A 14,061-nucleotide genomic window follows, 5' to 3' on the forward strand; every position below is an offset into this window, starting at 1 on the left:
TCCCAAGCCAGTCCCTTCGTTTTACAATGGCAAAAACAAATGTCAGAAGGACATCCAGCTCAAGGTTGGACCTGTGTGTGTGTGTGTGTGTGTGTGTGTGTGTGTGTGTGTGTGTGTGTGTGAAGGTGGGCAAAACAATGCTGGACGAGCCTGGTGGAAGCACCTGTGATTAGCATCCACGCTGCTGTCAGCCCATCACTATTTGGAAACTGGCCCCTTAGTTTCACAATCAACTTACTGTTTCTGTCCAGGAAAGTGCATTCCATCCCCCATGGCTTCAGATTTTGAGTTACAGCTTTGGTCCCACATTATGTCACAATGTCTGAGGTGCTGCTTTGGTGAACCTTGAAAGCATCTTGTCGCCCTCTTATCTGTCATCACCTCTATGTTAGCTTATTGTTTAAGTGTCTGAATAAGTAAATCTCAGATGAAATTGTGCAGTGATGAGCATTAGTAATATTTTAATTATTATCCCTGTCCTCCTACTATACACAGTGCTGTCCCAGCAATCTTCCTTTCTTAAAGGCAGATTTGACCTCTGAGTATATCGCTGCCCAAGTTCACAAGAGAGCTACCCATCACCTTTAGGGTGAAATTCCAGATCTCGCCAGCCCCATCATCCCTTCACATTCTAGTCACATGGATTGCACATGGTTTCCTTGCCCACAATACATGCACTAATGTCTCTGAGGGCCCTCTGCCCAATTCTCTTCCACTCCTCTGTGAAGATGTGCCTCAGGTGTCATCTCCTGAGAATCTTCTGTACCTGCCTTGGCTGCACTAAGTGTCCCTCCGCTGAGATACACCATATGATAGTGGTAATGTCTGTGGGTCTGTTTTCTTCACTCAAGAGGAGCTCCCTGACAATCAGGGCTATCTATGTCTTACCCAGCTTGGAATTCAGTATCGGGTAGGAGTTCAATAAACAGAAGCTGAACTGAATTCCAACGTGGGTTCTTCAGTGCGATGCGTCCCCACTGAACGGCACTGGGGAAAGGCGAAGAAGCCAGCGGCAACCTCCAAAACGGGTCTAGTCCTCACGGAGGATGTGAGCTGTGTGGTGACCCTCAGCACCTCAGAGAAAGACTGGATTCTTTCATTTTTTTTGTCAACCACAGACTACCAAGATAACAACCCAATTTTCACTTCTCTATTCTGATTAGTTTCTGCCCATGTTAAACATGACTTCTTCTCTAGACTTATCAGAAGTCTAAACTCCGTGCCAACTTCATAAAGTATCTCATTATTCCATTATCTTGTTAAAAGACAAGCTTCGGACGCAGTGGCCAGCTTAGGCCTCTGCCTGCTTAGCAGCTGGTAGCAGACGCTTGCCGGTGTTCAGCGAGGGCAAAGGAGTTAAAGCAAGGAAGAGGCCGGCGAGGGAAACTAGGCAGCGTTCCACGAACTCTGCAGCACACCAGCTTCATTACGCTCTCTGTAGGGCTGGGACCTCCGTATCAGATGTTCTTGGACTCAAGATACACATAAAATTTAACTCTAAAATCAACATTTGAAATTATCTAGTTGAAGTTATCTGCAGCACTGTTTTCCTCCTGAGGTATGGGCAATGGCAAATGACTTCAAAACACCACTGTGAACTATTCAGAACTGCACTGCAATCCTACTGTCTGGTCATGGACAGCCGTAGCAGTAAGCTACGGTGAACCCTTCCAGCTTCCTCTCCTCTTGCACAGTAACTGATTGATCTTGAAATTCACAGAGAGAATGGGAAGGTTCCGTGGATCTTGGACTAAATCAACCCAGGGACCGACTAAACTGCAAGTAGACTTCAAGAGTTCCTCCATAGCCAAGTACCTAACTAAACTCACAGGACGGAATTAGAACTGAATCTTTCCAAGGGAATATGGCCAAGTTAAACAAATACAGATGCAATAAACTATATTTATTAATATCACCTCTGATGTGGTAGGGTTTCATTTTCAAACTTGATTATTTAGCATGATGCTTTTAAATTAAATCTCATTTCAAAAAAGTCAAGCAATATGGATAAGGCCCTTGACCACTGTCTTCTCTTCCCCCACCCTGGTCTTCCCAGATTTATCGTTGTTTATCTGTCTGATATCCAGCACAATTCTTGGGATGCAGACTATTAAGACTACACTACGAACTTTTAATTGAGTCACAAATAACACTGAAAACCCTGACTGCCTACGTCACTGGCAAGTGGCCCAACTTCAAGCAAGACATCAGGACGAGAAGGCTTAAGTGAAGCGGCAGATGTGAGGGAGGAGCAGGACACCAGCAAGGAGGCCAGGAAGGTCTTCCCAGGAGACTCGGGGCAGACAGGAGGGCACCACAAGTCCAGCTCTGTGAGCGGGGCACCCAGCCCAAGTGGGCAAGAAGGAGCCTATTTAATTAAGGAACACAAATGACAGTAACAAACACCTACAAGCACAGATAGAGGTAGGTGTGCTACAGGCAGATGGGTTTATCAAGCCACCAGGACACAAGAGTAACTTTTATTCCAAGATCTTTGCTATTTCAGGTCACTTCAGTTCAAAGCTTTAGAAATTCTATTAAAATGTTCAACTCCATTCATTCCTGAAAACAGCCCCTTTAACCCTAAAACCATTTCGAGTTTTTCTGTCCTCCCTCCCCTTTCCTCTCCTAGTCAAGCTTTTTTTAAAAGAAATTTTTATTTGTGGTCTCAACCATCACAGTGTGATTTCTTTCCCTATCAATCCCAGTTGCTAAATACAATGGATTTTATTCAATTATTCTGCTTTAACTGGCATTTAAAAATTAGAATGACCTGAAACTCTTGTCATCTGGGAGCTCCTGTCCTATCTGGATATTAAGGATACTGCAGACCCAGCCACAGGGCCAGAAGCACCTTCTTTTCGCTCCTGGTCCCAGGGCTGAGTCTGGGTCCTCCCATCTGCCTGGTCTGCAGCCCGTCCACGCTCTTTGTCAGTACTGCTGATTTTCAGATTCCCATCAGCGGCTGGGTGGTGCTGGGGGAGGAGCAGCTGCTTTTACACGTGGGGGTGAGGGTGGGGGAACAGGGGCCATGATGAGGGAACCAAACTCAACTCCGGGCTTCAAGGATTGAGCCTAGTTCTGATGCCCAAACTGACATGGAGCATGTTTAGTCCTTTTACCCGACAGAAGGGGCAAAATCCGTTACTTTTGCTACCTCTAAGACCATTTCTTTCCAGTCCCTTTTGATGGACAGTCTTCCTCTGCTTGTCCTTTCATTACTGGTATGTTCCTCAAGAGTTCATCTTCCCCTTTTTCCATTTATTATATATACATGTCCTTATTGTCTCCTATAGATCTAACTACTGCCTGTATCTTGATGACTCCCAAATCTCTCCCCAGTGCTGACCTTTCCTACAATCTTCAAGGCCATCTATCTATACAACTGCCTTTGTATGGGGACATACAAACATCAGGGGACTTCTCCACCTCATGTCCCACGGGTCCCCATAACATAACTAAAACTAAAATAACCTTCCCCCAAACTGTATCCTCCTTCTGCCTCACTTGGAAATATTATACTATCATCTCACTCAAAGAAAAATCTGAGACCATCATCAACATCGTCTTCTCACCAAACTCTATCAATTCTAATCCCACATATTTCAGTGTGTATTTTCTTCCCCGTTCCTACTGCCATGGCCTTAGTTCTACAATAGTTCCTCATCAGATTTATTCCAACTGTTTTTTCAATTGTTTTCTTACCCTCAAGACCAACCCCACCTCTGCTGCCATGAGAATCACATTTACAAAGTGCAAACCTACACTGCCCTTGCAAAGTCTCTCATCCATCTCCGAGATAAAATCCCATTTCCACTGTGTGGGTCACAAGGCCCCGTACCAGTTCACCTTTCGGCTTCATCTCACAAAACCACACTGCTGCCCGTTTCCCTTAAGCACCGCATGGTTTCACGTGCCTCTGACCCTGTACATGCCGTTTCCACTTGGACTGTCTTCCCACTCACAGGGCAAATTATTTTTCAACCTTCAAGATGCAGGCATAGAGAAACCTTTCCTGGGAAGTCTTTCTTGATTCCTCTCTCTTGCTGCAGGATGGGTCCTTCCTCTGAGTTAGCCAACTGTGCTTGGCACATATTTCCATGAGGCTTGTGTACGTTGTATATACTGCTAGGTTATCAGCTTCCTAAGGACAAGCTCTAAGTCTGATTTATCACTGTATCACCATCATTTAAAACAGTACTAGTGCAAAGGACATCCCCATAAACTCTTATGAAATAAACACACACTTTGGGGGGAAAAATAAAGTAAACTCAATACAATAGTCTTGGCTTATTCAAATAAGAATACTGCTTATAAGTTATAACTGTATGTCCAGGGCTACAGTACAGATGCCATTCATTCATTCAGTGAATGAGCCACCTACCAGGTACCATGCTCTGTTCTAGAATACTATGGTAAAGTAATGCCAGGGTCTCAGGCCAGTGTGGTATTCGCGTGGGACCCTCAGGCTTCCAGGGAGAGCCTGTGATCAAACTTTGGAACTAATAGCAGGACCCTGGCATAAAGATGTTAAATTTATTCTTACATCTTCTTCGCAAGGGTTGCCTGAGAAAAACAAACTCAGTCTGAAGCAGGGGTGAAAGACAAAGGCAAGTGCCTCACCTTCAGCTACTAACCCAGTTTGGTCAACTAATTAATGCTCTCTAGCTTAGTCCAGGACAACTTGCCAATTCTTTACCAGAAAGGCACGCTACCTTCTGAAGACTAAAACAACTGCTAGTCACTTGGCGGTGGGGGGCAGGGATGGCAGGGACCAGCCGTAGTAAGAAGGGCAGAAGCAGCTACTCAACAGCTTTGCTGAACGCTTACTAAGCACCCAGCACTACACTCGGCCTGTGGCCACCAACAAGAGCCTGTGGCCAGGTTTTACTGCCATTGTTGGACACATTAAAATTAAACAGATTAACACGCTCAGCTTTTATAGCCAATTATTGATGATCTATGATAAAAAATCCTTTATTCTTTTTCCATATTGTATATTAATTTAAAGGGTTTTTTAAAATCAAATAGCTATTTCTACTAAGGGTCACAAAATTTTAACTGCGTCTTGGTTCTACAATAAACCAGTGAGTTTGGGAAATTTTAATACTGATATTGAAAATAATAATACGAACAACCATTACCAATTGTTTATGCTGTGCTCAGCAGTATATATCACGAACGTCTCAAAAAACTCTCACTTAATATATCCCCATCCTCAGAGGTCTTACACTACTAATAAGGAGGAGAAAACTAGCACGCCAAACAATGCCACAAAAACCAAGCATGAAGCTGTGCGGCACAGAAATTTAGAGAACACAGAGAAAAAGTGGGCTAGACAAGCTGTGCATCCCTCAGAGAGAAACTGGGATTCCAACTGGAACTGACAGCGGTTAAAGCAATGATTCTCAAACTTTTTGGTCTCAGGACTGCTTCAGAATTTTAAAAATTATTGAGGCCCCCAAAGGGCTTTTGTTTATGTGGGTTAATTGTCAGTATTTACCATATTAAAAATTAAACTATGAAAATTTAAAAATATTTATTCGTAAGTATTCATTTAAAAATATTAAACAATTATATGTTAAAAAATTTTAAATTAAAAATATTTTAAAGGATAAAAATTTTGAGAAAAGTGCCACTGTTTTACATTTTTGCAAATATCTTTAATACCTGGCTTAAGAGACAACAGCTGGACCCTAGGATCTGCTTCTGCATTCAATCTTTTGCAGTCTCACATGTCACGTAGCCTCTGGAAAACTCCACTGCACAATCATGAGAGAATGAGTTAAAAGGCTTATCATCTTAGTACTAATAAAATAGTTGTGACTTCACACACCCCCTGAAAGGGTCTGGATTGGGGAGCGGGGAGGGATCCCCAGACCAAATTTTGGCTAATTATTAATTTTAAAAGAGAAAGAAAATGGGTTCTGTGATCTAATAAGCAAGGGCTGGGCAGGAAGGAAGCGTGTGGTTCGAAAGCCATAACTTCCACGTACGCAACTCTTACTCCTAACATTTTGGAGCTACAACCAGGCTCACCTCCATTGTGAATCTCAGAGACACAAACGCAGGGCAAGTGGGGTTCTGGTGACAGCGGGACAAGGAGCCTCTCCCTCAGCAAGTCCCCCAGCAACATTCCCTGAAGGCCACGTCAGGTTTTCCTCTGTGGCGCCTACACTGTGCTCTCCTCTTAGAAGCTGTAAATGGCTCACGAGAAACTGCCTCGCATGGCTTCCCGAGGCTGTGTTTACTGAGTGAAAAATCATCTCACTGCTACCGGCTCCAATACGGGAGACATTTCTTGGTCTGGCTGTCGTAAAAAGCAGATTTAACATCAGCCACGTAGCCAGGTTTTTCCTGCCAATAATCATGGGAGTCTGCTCCCCCGTTCCCGGGCATCTTGTGCACTGTAAAAACAGTTCCTGCAGCTTCATATGTCACGGATCTAGTTGCCATAAAATGAAAACATTTTCTTCATATTTTGTGGCACAAACTAAAAGCATTCTGGATGCGGTTTGCATACAGTCCATCTCTGGCCAAAAGGGAGGTTTAATTATGTGGACAGACAGAGAAAGGGAGGTGGCTATACCCACGGTTAAACTGTTTTTATCATCAAAGTCAATGTTTGATAATGGATGTTTTTAATTTAAAATTTTACCATGATTAATTCTCTAAAATTAACATGCAATAAGCACAATTGTTCATTTTATGCAGCAAGTTTTCACTTGTCTTAACAGTATTTATAGTTGAGAAAAGCAGATGAAACAGAAGCTTCTTTTTTGATCTCTTAAATTAAAAAAAAATAGAAAAAACCATGACTCTATATCGTTTTTCAGTTTTTTGTTGTTTTTCTGTACTAAACATATTTATTAAGGCCCCTTTACAGAACAGATCATTCTGAAGTCAAAGTGAAACTAAAACTCTGAAAGATTTCTGCTCTGGGAATGGTAAACTAGGTAATTCAGACCAACTAATGCTGAGGACAATCAGAAAATCTGGACAAAATGTAAAAAATATTTTGAAGGCAGAGGAGCACTAACAAGTTAATTAGGAATTACCATATACAAAAATCAATTTCAGGTGAACTACACACCCAAATGTGAAAGATAAATAATAAAGCTTTTTGAAGATAACAGGAGTAGGGAAGGATCTCTTACACAGAACACAAAAAGTACCTATTATTAAAAAATAAATATGACTATATGAAAATTCAGAATTTTTGTTCATCAAAAGACATAAGAAAGTGAGAAAGTAGAACACATAAAACCAATAAAGGGCTCATATTCGAAATAACAAGAGTTCTAAAAGTTAAAGACAAGAGATAACTCAATAGGAAAATGGGAAAGAGATTAGATGAGGCACACTGCCAAACAAACAAACAAACAAAAAAACTACACAATCTAAATGGCCAATAAACATACGAAAAAATGTCAAGCCTCAATAATAAGTGAGAAAGTACAAAAGAAAATACAAAAGAAAATCATGATGATGCCAGAATAGCTACAAATTTTAGTCTGCTACCATGTTTCCCTGAAAATAAGACCAGGTCTTACATTAATTTTTGCTACAAAAGATGCATTGGGGGTATTTTCAGGGGATGTCTTAGTTTTTCATATATAACAGTCTACATTTATCCAAATACAGTCACGTCATCTTCTTCTGGAACATCGTCAGAATGTACTAAATGCATCCATCTGGCTGACAATCTTAACTGGGGCTTATTTTGGGGGTAGGTCTTATTTTCAGGGAAACACGGTAATAACAAGTGTTGCTGAGGATACGGAACAGCAGGAACTCTGATATTCCACTTGTGTGCGTGTGAGTTGTTACATCCACTTTGGAATATAGTTTGGCATTATTCTTCTAAAGTTAAAGACAAACATACTTCATGATCCAGCAATGACACTCCCAGCTTTATACCCTGCAGAATTCATGGACATGTGCACCAAAAGACATATATAAAAATATTCAGAGCAGCACCATTCACAATAGTTTCCAACTGGGAACAACCCAAGTATTCTCAATAGTGAAACAGACAAATATGCATTCTGGCATATTCATAAAATGGACTACCATACAGCACCGAAAATGAAGCAGCAGCCCACAACAACATGGGTGAATCTCGCAAACATAATGACCAGATACAAAAAAATTCATAGCATGTGACTCTGTGTTCAGAATCAGCCCGAACTATAACGTTTAGAGGTACATGGGCGGTAAAAGTAGAAAGAAAAGAAAGAAATCAGAAGAGCAGTTACTTGTAGGTGGGAAGGGAGGGGCAATGACTAGCAAAGGTCACTAAGAAGGGGCTACAGGGTCCCAGCAATGTCCTATTTCTTGACCTCAGAGGTAGTTTTTTAAAATGATTCATTAAGTTTTACATTTGTGTTTTATGTATTTTTCTGGTTCTGTGATATGTTTCACAATAAAAAAGAATGAAAGCAAGAAAAAGAAAATAATTACTAAGAAAAGTGGTATCTTTGGTATAACATTAAAAATGAGATCTAAGGACCTAAGCTGCTTAGATGGCATCTGGCCCTTCGTCATCCAGCCAGATCTTTCTAGTCTCATCTCTTGCCACCCACCACTCTTCACAAGTAGTCTGCCATACTTGCTCTCAACCTGTGCTTCCTTTTTACCTTAACTCATGCTATTTCTCTGTCTAAAAAACCAGGTAGACACATCCCAATCTCCTGCCAGACTAAGTACAAACTGTCATTCAAGACACAGCCTGGATGTCATCTCCTGTGAGAAACTTCTTCAGGAGACACAGAGTCTAGAGGCACACTGCTTGGTTCAAATTCCAGACCTGCCATTTACTGGTGGGGTGACCTTGGTCAACTTACCAACCTGAGTTTTGTAACTTCTTCATCTGCGAAACAGGATAAAAATATTACCTGCCTCACTGGGTGGTTGTGAAGATGAAATGGAGAAGTATGTGCAAAGTGCTCGGAACATGCCTGGCAGAGAGTAAACACTAGGCATTAGCTATTACTATTAACTAGGTATTAGCTAATATTATTGTCAATAACACACTGGTAACGTCCTGCCTACCCCCAAAGCCCCGCCCCTTACCTACTCTTGCTCTGGGTTCCCATGGCTCAGTAACATAGGTTATGTGCTTGTATACAGCTCTCACGGATAATTTCTGGAGAGTTAAATCTTTCACATCTCCACCCCCATCATCCATCATAGAGCCGGGCATGTACTAGGTGCTCCATGAGTATCTGTGGATGAATAAACTGCAAAGACTCCAGATGTGGGTCTGTATCACATAGAAGAATAGTCCTTGATGTTGCCCTATCCTGTGTGTACCGTAGACCACAAACTGGAGGCACAGTCTGGATGAGATTCCTGCAGCAATGACCTCAGAATATAGGTAGAGACTTCCTCTGAGAACAACAGATGAGGGACAAGTAATAGTACTTGTCCTACCTACTGCTGTGAGACTACTGTGTGAGGCTCAAATAATAATAACTATGAAAACATATTGTTAAGTGTGAATCTTTACTATATGAGATTTCATTACCTTAATAAAACAACAGGATTATTGTTGAATTGCAAGTCTGTAAAGGGCTTTAAGGGACAATAAGAAATTAATATAATGTAAAAATGCAATCTGATATGGTCTAAGATAAAATTTTAATTTGGGGGTTAAAATATTTTGCAATGAAATTTCCCGATTTTCTCATTTGGTTATTATTTATGTAATATCAAAACAAACATTTGTGTATGTGAATATTCACAGCAGCAATTATTCATAATAACCCCGAAGTGGAAACAATCCAAATGTCCATCAACTAGTGAATAGATAACCAAAACTATGGTACATCCACCTAGTAGAAAACCACTCAGCAATAAAAAGGGAAGAACTACTAGTTCATACTATGACATAGGTGAACCTCAGAATCATTATGCTCATTGAAAAGAAACCATCCCCGAAAGGCCACATATTATATGACTCCGTTTACATGAAATGTTCAGAAAAGGCAAATCTATACAGACAGAAAGTAAATTAGTGGTTATGTGGGGATGAGAGTGGGAATGGAGACTCACAGCAAATACGCATAAAGGGTCTCTGGGGTGATGGAAATGTTCTAAAATCGGGTAGTGATGATGATTACAAAACTATGCAAATTTACTAAAAATGTTTTAATTGTATACCAAGAATGGGTGAATTTTATGGTATGTAAATTATACCTCAATAAAGTTGTTTTTTAAAAACAAATATTTGGCATGCTTTTACAGCCAGCTATATAACTCCCACATCTTTAAAATTTCACCCACATATGGGACCAAATAATACAAGAATAAAGCCTAACAAGAAAAATCAGCTTTTAAAAATAATTTTTTTAAACGTCATGTACTAAATATCTTAAAAACCCAAAGCACCATCTCTAGACTCATTTTTCAATTCAGGAGCAACAATGATTTTGATAAACAGGTTTTCACTGTCGTTTGTTTATTTCATCCCACCTGCACAAACACACAGTCTGGTCTCATCTGCATTTATAATTACAAACATGAATATTTGGCATAATGCCCTCCCTTTTTGTGGCCAAACAGCAAGCATAAGAAAAAGATAAACACAGAACGCACAGTATATAATGAGATAAAAAAATAATAATATACATACAATAAAGAGGATTTCTTAATAGGGTTTAAATTAACCCTTAGAAATTGACAGTTCTTTATATAAAAGTACTTCAGATTAAATTCTACAAGTCCTAAATGGTATCCAAGTTAGTTTGCTGAACTGGAATTGTTAAATTGGATATTGCTTAAAGTAGGTCACTGGCTCGGGCTTGGAAGTATTTGGTAATGCAGAGATCTACTTGCAAAGTCCTATGTCATAATGAGATTTGACTTAGACAAAACAGGAGAAACCACACTGGTTGGGTGTCAACTGTCAGTTGTATTTTATTCAAATAAATTTCATTTTAGATTTATCTCACTGTAGATTCTTGGACAGGGAAATAAGATGAAAGAAGTGTTTTTGAAAGAGTAAATCTGGTGGCAATGTTTAGAAAATGCCTCTTTTTCTTTCTGCTGCTTTGTTCTCACATTTACTCGGTCTCCAAAAACCACTAATCTTTCTTTTGAAACGCCTTTCAGGTTTATTCCTTCCTCTCCACTTCTACTCTTACTCATACAATACTAATTTGTGTCGAGAGGTGCTAAAGGACAGGAAACCGGGCTGAGAAGCCCAACTAGAGACCATTAGAATCATGGAGGATGGACATGGAGAGAACATAAGGTTCAGGCAGTGGTTCTCCACGTGTGGCCCAGCATCATCTGCATCACTTGGGAACTTAATAAAAATGTAAATTCGCAGGCGTTACCCCAGACCTACTGAGTCAGAAACCGTGATTTCAAGGAGCCCTCCCAGTGATTCTGAGGTAGGCTCAAGATTGAGAATTAATGGTTTAGGGAGAAGCAGAAGAGGAAGGAATGGGCCAAGATGAGGCGAGATTCGGGGACCTGCTAAGAATATCTACCGCAGTGTCCCTCCAATCTCCAACCCAACCTACCCAAGAACTCTTCTCCAAACCCGCTCTTCCAAGGGTTATTCACAACCCTCTACATTGCTTATGTTCAACCTCCCTTCCCACCAGGCCTCATCCAATATACTAATCTTGTTGATTCCACGACTGGGGCTCTAGGTAGTCAAGGAGAAAAGAAATAAACCACACATGGGAAATTATGATTAAAAGAGTCCTTCAAATCAGTGGAGAAAAATAAGTTATTCAGTAAACGGTTTTGCAGTAACTGGCTAGTCATTGTGGGAATGGAGAGTGGAGTTATATTTCTTACTTTACACATCTTACTCCATACACCACAACCAAATTCCAGGTAAATCAAACACTATAATTAAAAATCCAAAATAAATATGAAAGCTATAGATAAAATGAAGTCATCATAAAAGTACTTTTATAATCTCCAGTTGGGGAAGGTCTTTCTAAAAGCATGATAATTTCACGCAGAAGGCATAAAAGAAATTACTAATAAATTTTACTACATAAAAATCTAAGACTATACTACGGCCAAAAAAAAAAAAGATCATAAAACAAAGATATACTAGAAAAATACTTACAATGCACAACAGGTAGAGAATTCTCTTATATTATTAAGAAAAAGATGAACAAGTCTAACAGATAACTGGACAAAGGAAAAGAAAACACAATTCACAAAAAGAATATAAAAGCATAAACCTAATACTTAAAAAAAGTTTTTTTACCTAGCAAATCGGCAAAGATTAGGAAGACGGAGAATGCAGGGTATGGAGAACGTGGCACTATCATATACTGATGGTGGAATATAAATAGTCTCTCTACAGCATAATATGACATCTACCAAAATTTAAAATATGCGTTTCTTTCAAACAGCAATTCCACTCCTAAGAAAGATTTCGCATACAAATGTATTTGTATAATGATGTTCACTGCTACTGCTGCTGTATTATTTGCAATTCTCAACTAATGCTGGACAGCCTTACTGTCAACCACTCGGGGACTGGTAAGAGAAATAGAATATTATGCAGCCATTAAAAAGGAGGTAAAAGTAACGGAATATGTTTATAACATCTCATTAGATTAAAATAAAAAAGAGCTGTAACAAAACGTTATGGTTTAATCCCTTATTGGTTAAAAAATATATATGTACCATATATGTTATATATCATGTATGTATAATGTATACAATGTAAATAATACATACATATTATATACTAGAATGAAAGTATGAGGGGAAAGTTGGGCAAGACACACAGCAACCTTTAAAAACAGGTACCTTTGAGGAATGGGATGGGGTAATTTTCTATTTTCTTTAATTTCAGGTGCTTTACAAAGAACATGAATTACTCTTACAATAAAAAATAAATCTGGGGTGGCCGGTTAGCTCAGTTGGTTAGAGTGTGCTGGTAGCACCAAGGTTGCCGGTCCGATCCCCACAAGGGCCACGGTGAGCTGCGCCCTCCTTGGAGAGAAAAATCATCATCATCATCATCTGATCACGTCACTCCTCTTTTGTTCAAAAAGTTCTAAAGCCTCCCGGCCCATATAAAATATAGTCCAAACTCCTCAGTCAGATGTAAGGATGGTCCAGCTATGCCACCTGACATGCCACCCATCACCAGGGTGAACTCCCCCAATGGGGCAGGTTAAGAAAGGGTCTCTGTTTCCCTTCCTTCATTACATCCTTCCTGAAGCCTGGTGCCACCTGGTCCCTACTGGTCACCTCTGATAACCTTTCCTGCCATTATCAAAGCTTTTATCATGATGGAACACATGGGACTAGCATTCTAACTTGTTCTTTTCAGAACAATGTTGACAGAGCTGCTCAAATTAATGCATTCTTTCAACTGCTTTTGTGGGAAAATAAGTTCACATGCGAATGGACAAGCTGACTAATAGAACCCCACCACTGAAAACCAAACTCTAACAAGTTTTTTGGCTAATAAATATTTAAAACTGATGTTTTATTTTTCTTGTTTTTCATAGCCATTTGTTGGCATATATTCAGCATCCTATGTAACCCATGGATACAAAACTTACAACTGTTCAGGAGCAGGGGAAGATTGGGAGAGGGGGAGCCAGTTTTGTGATCTCTTCAGCTGGGGTGTAATGGGGGGTCCACTGACCACTCAGGCGACATCCTGATCAAGTCCCACTATTCATCCTGCAAAGCCCAAACTCACTCAAGCTCTCAAGGTACAGCGATATCATCCCACCTAAAGTCCCTGCAAGTTTGACCCAGGGTTTAGCTAATGGAAACATCATGTCTCTGCAGGAAATCTGGATGCTTCCAAAAAGCACAATGCTATGCTTGAGCAACAGAACCTCTTCTCTGACCATGCCAGCAGCAAGGGTCCCTGAGACTTCACTGGGTAGTATCTGAGCTTTATTCTAACCCACTCCTCATAGCTGACAATTGTCCTCACAGAACTCCTGAGGAAGAACTGACCACTTCAGTAGTACCCTGTGTCTAACGCTCTGGAATCTGAAGTCTCATAAAACTGGTCCCGATCAGGGCACTTAGTTGTTATTATGAACACTAATGTAT

At 40.3% G+C, this 14,061-nt stretch overlaps 1 protein-coding gene across 6 annotated transcripts in view; it reads right to left on the bottom strand.

The window, feature by feature from the left end:
- The window catches only part of TNRC6B (trinucleotide repeat containing adaptor 6B), a 218,339-nt gene that overhangs the window by 167,462 nt on the left and 36,816 nt on the right, over positions 1–14,061 (bottom strand). The gene's annotated exons all lie outside the window — the stretch shown is intronic.

This window comes from Rhinolophus sinicus, chromosome 1, assembly GCF_057876585.1.
Source record: "Rhinolophus sinicus isolate RSI-liver-muscle chromosome 1, RSI-T2T, whole genome shotgun sequence".
In the NCBI taxonomy this organism is placed as follows: Eukaryota; Metazoa; Chordata; class Mammalia; order Chiroptera; family Rhinolophidae; genus Rhinolophus; species Rhinolophus sinicus.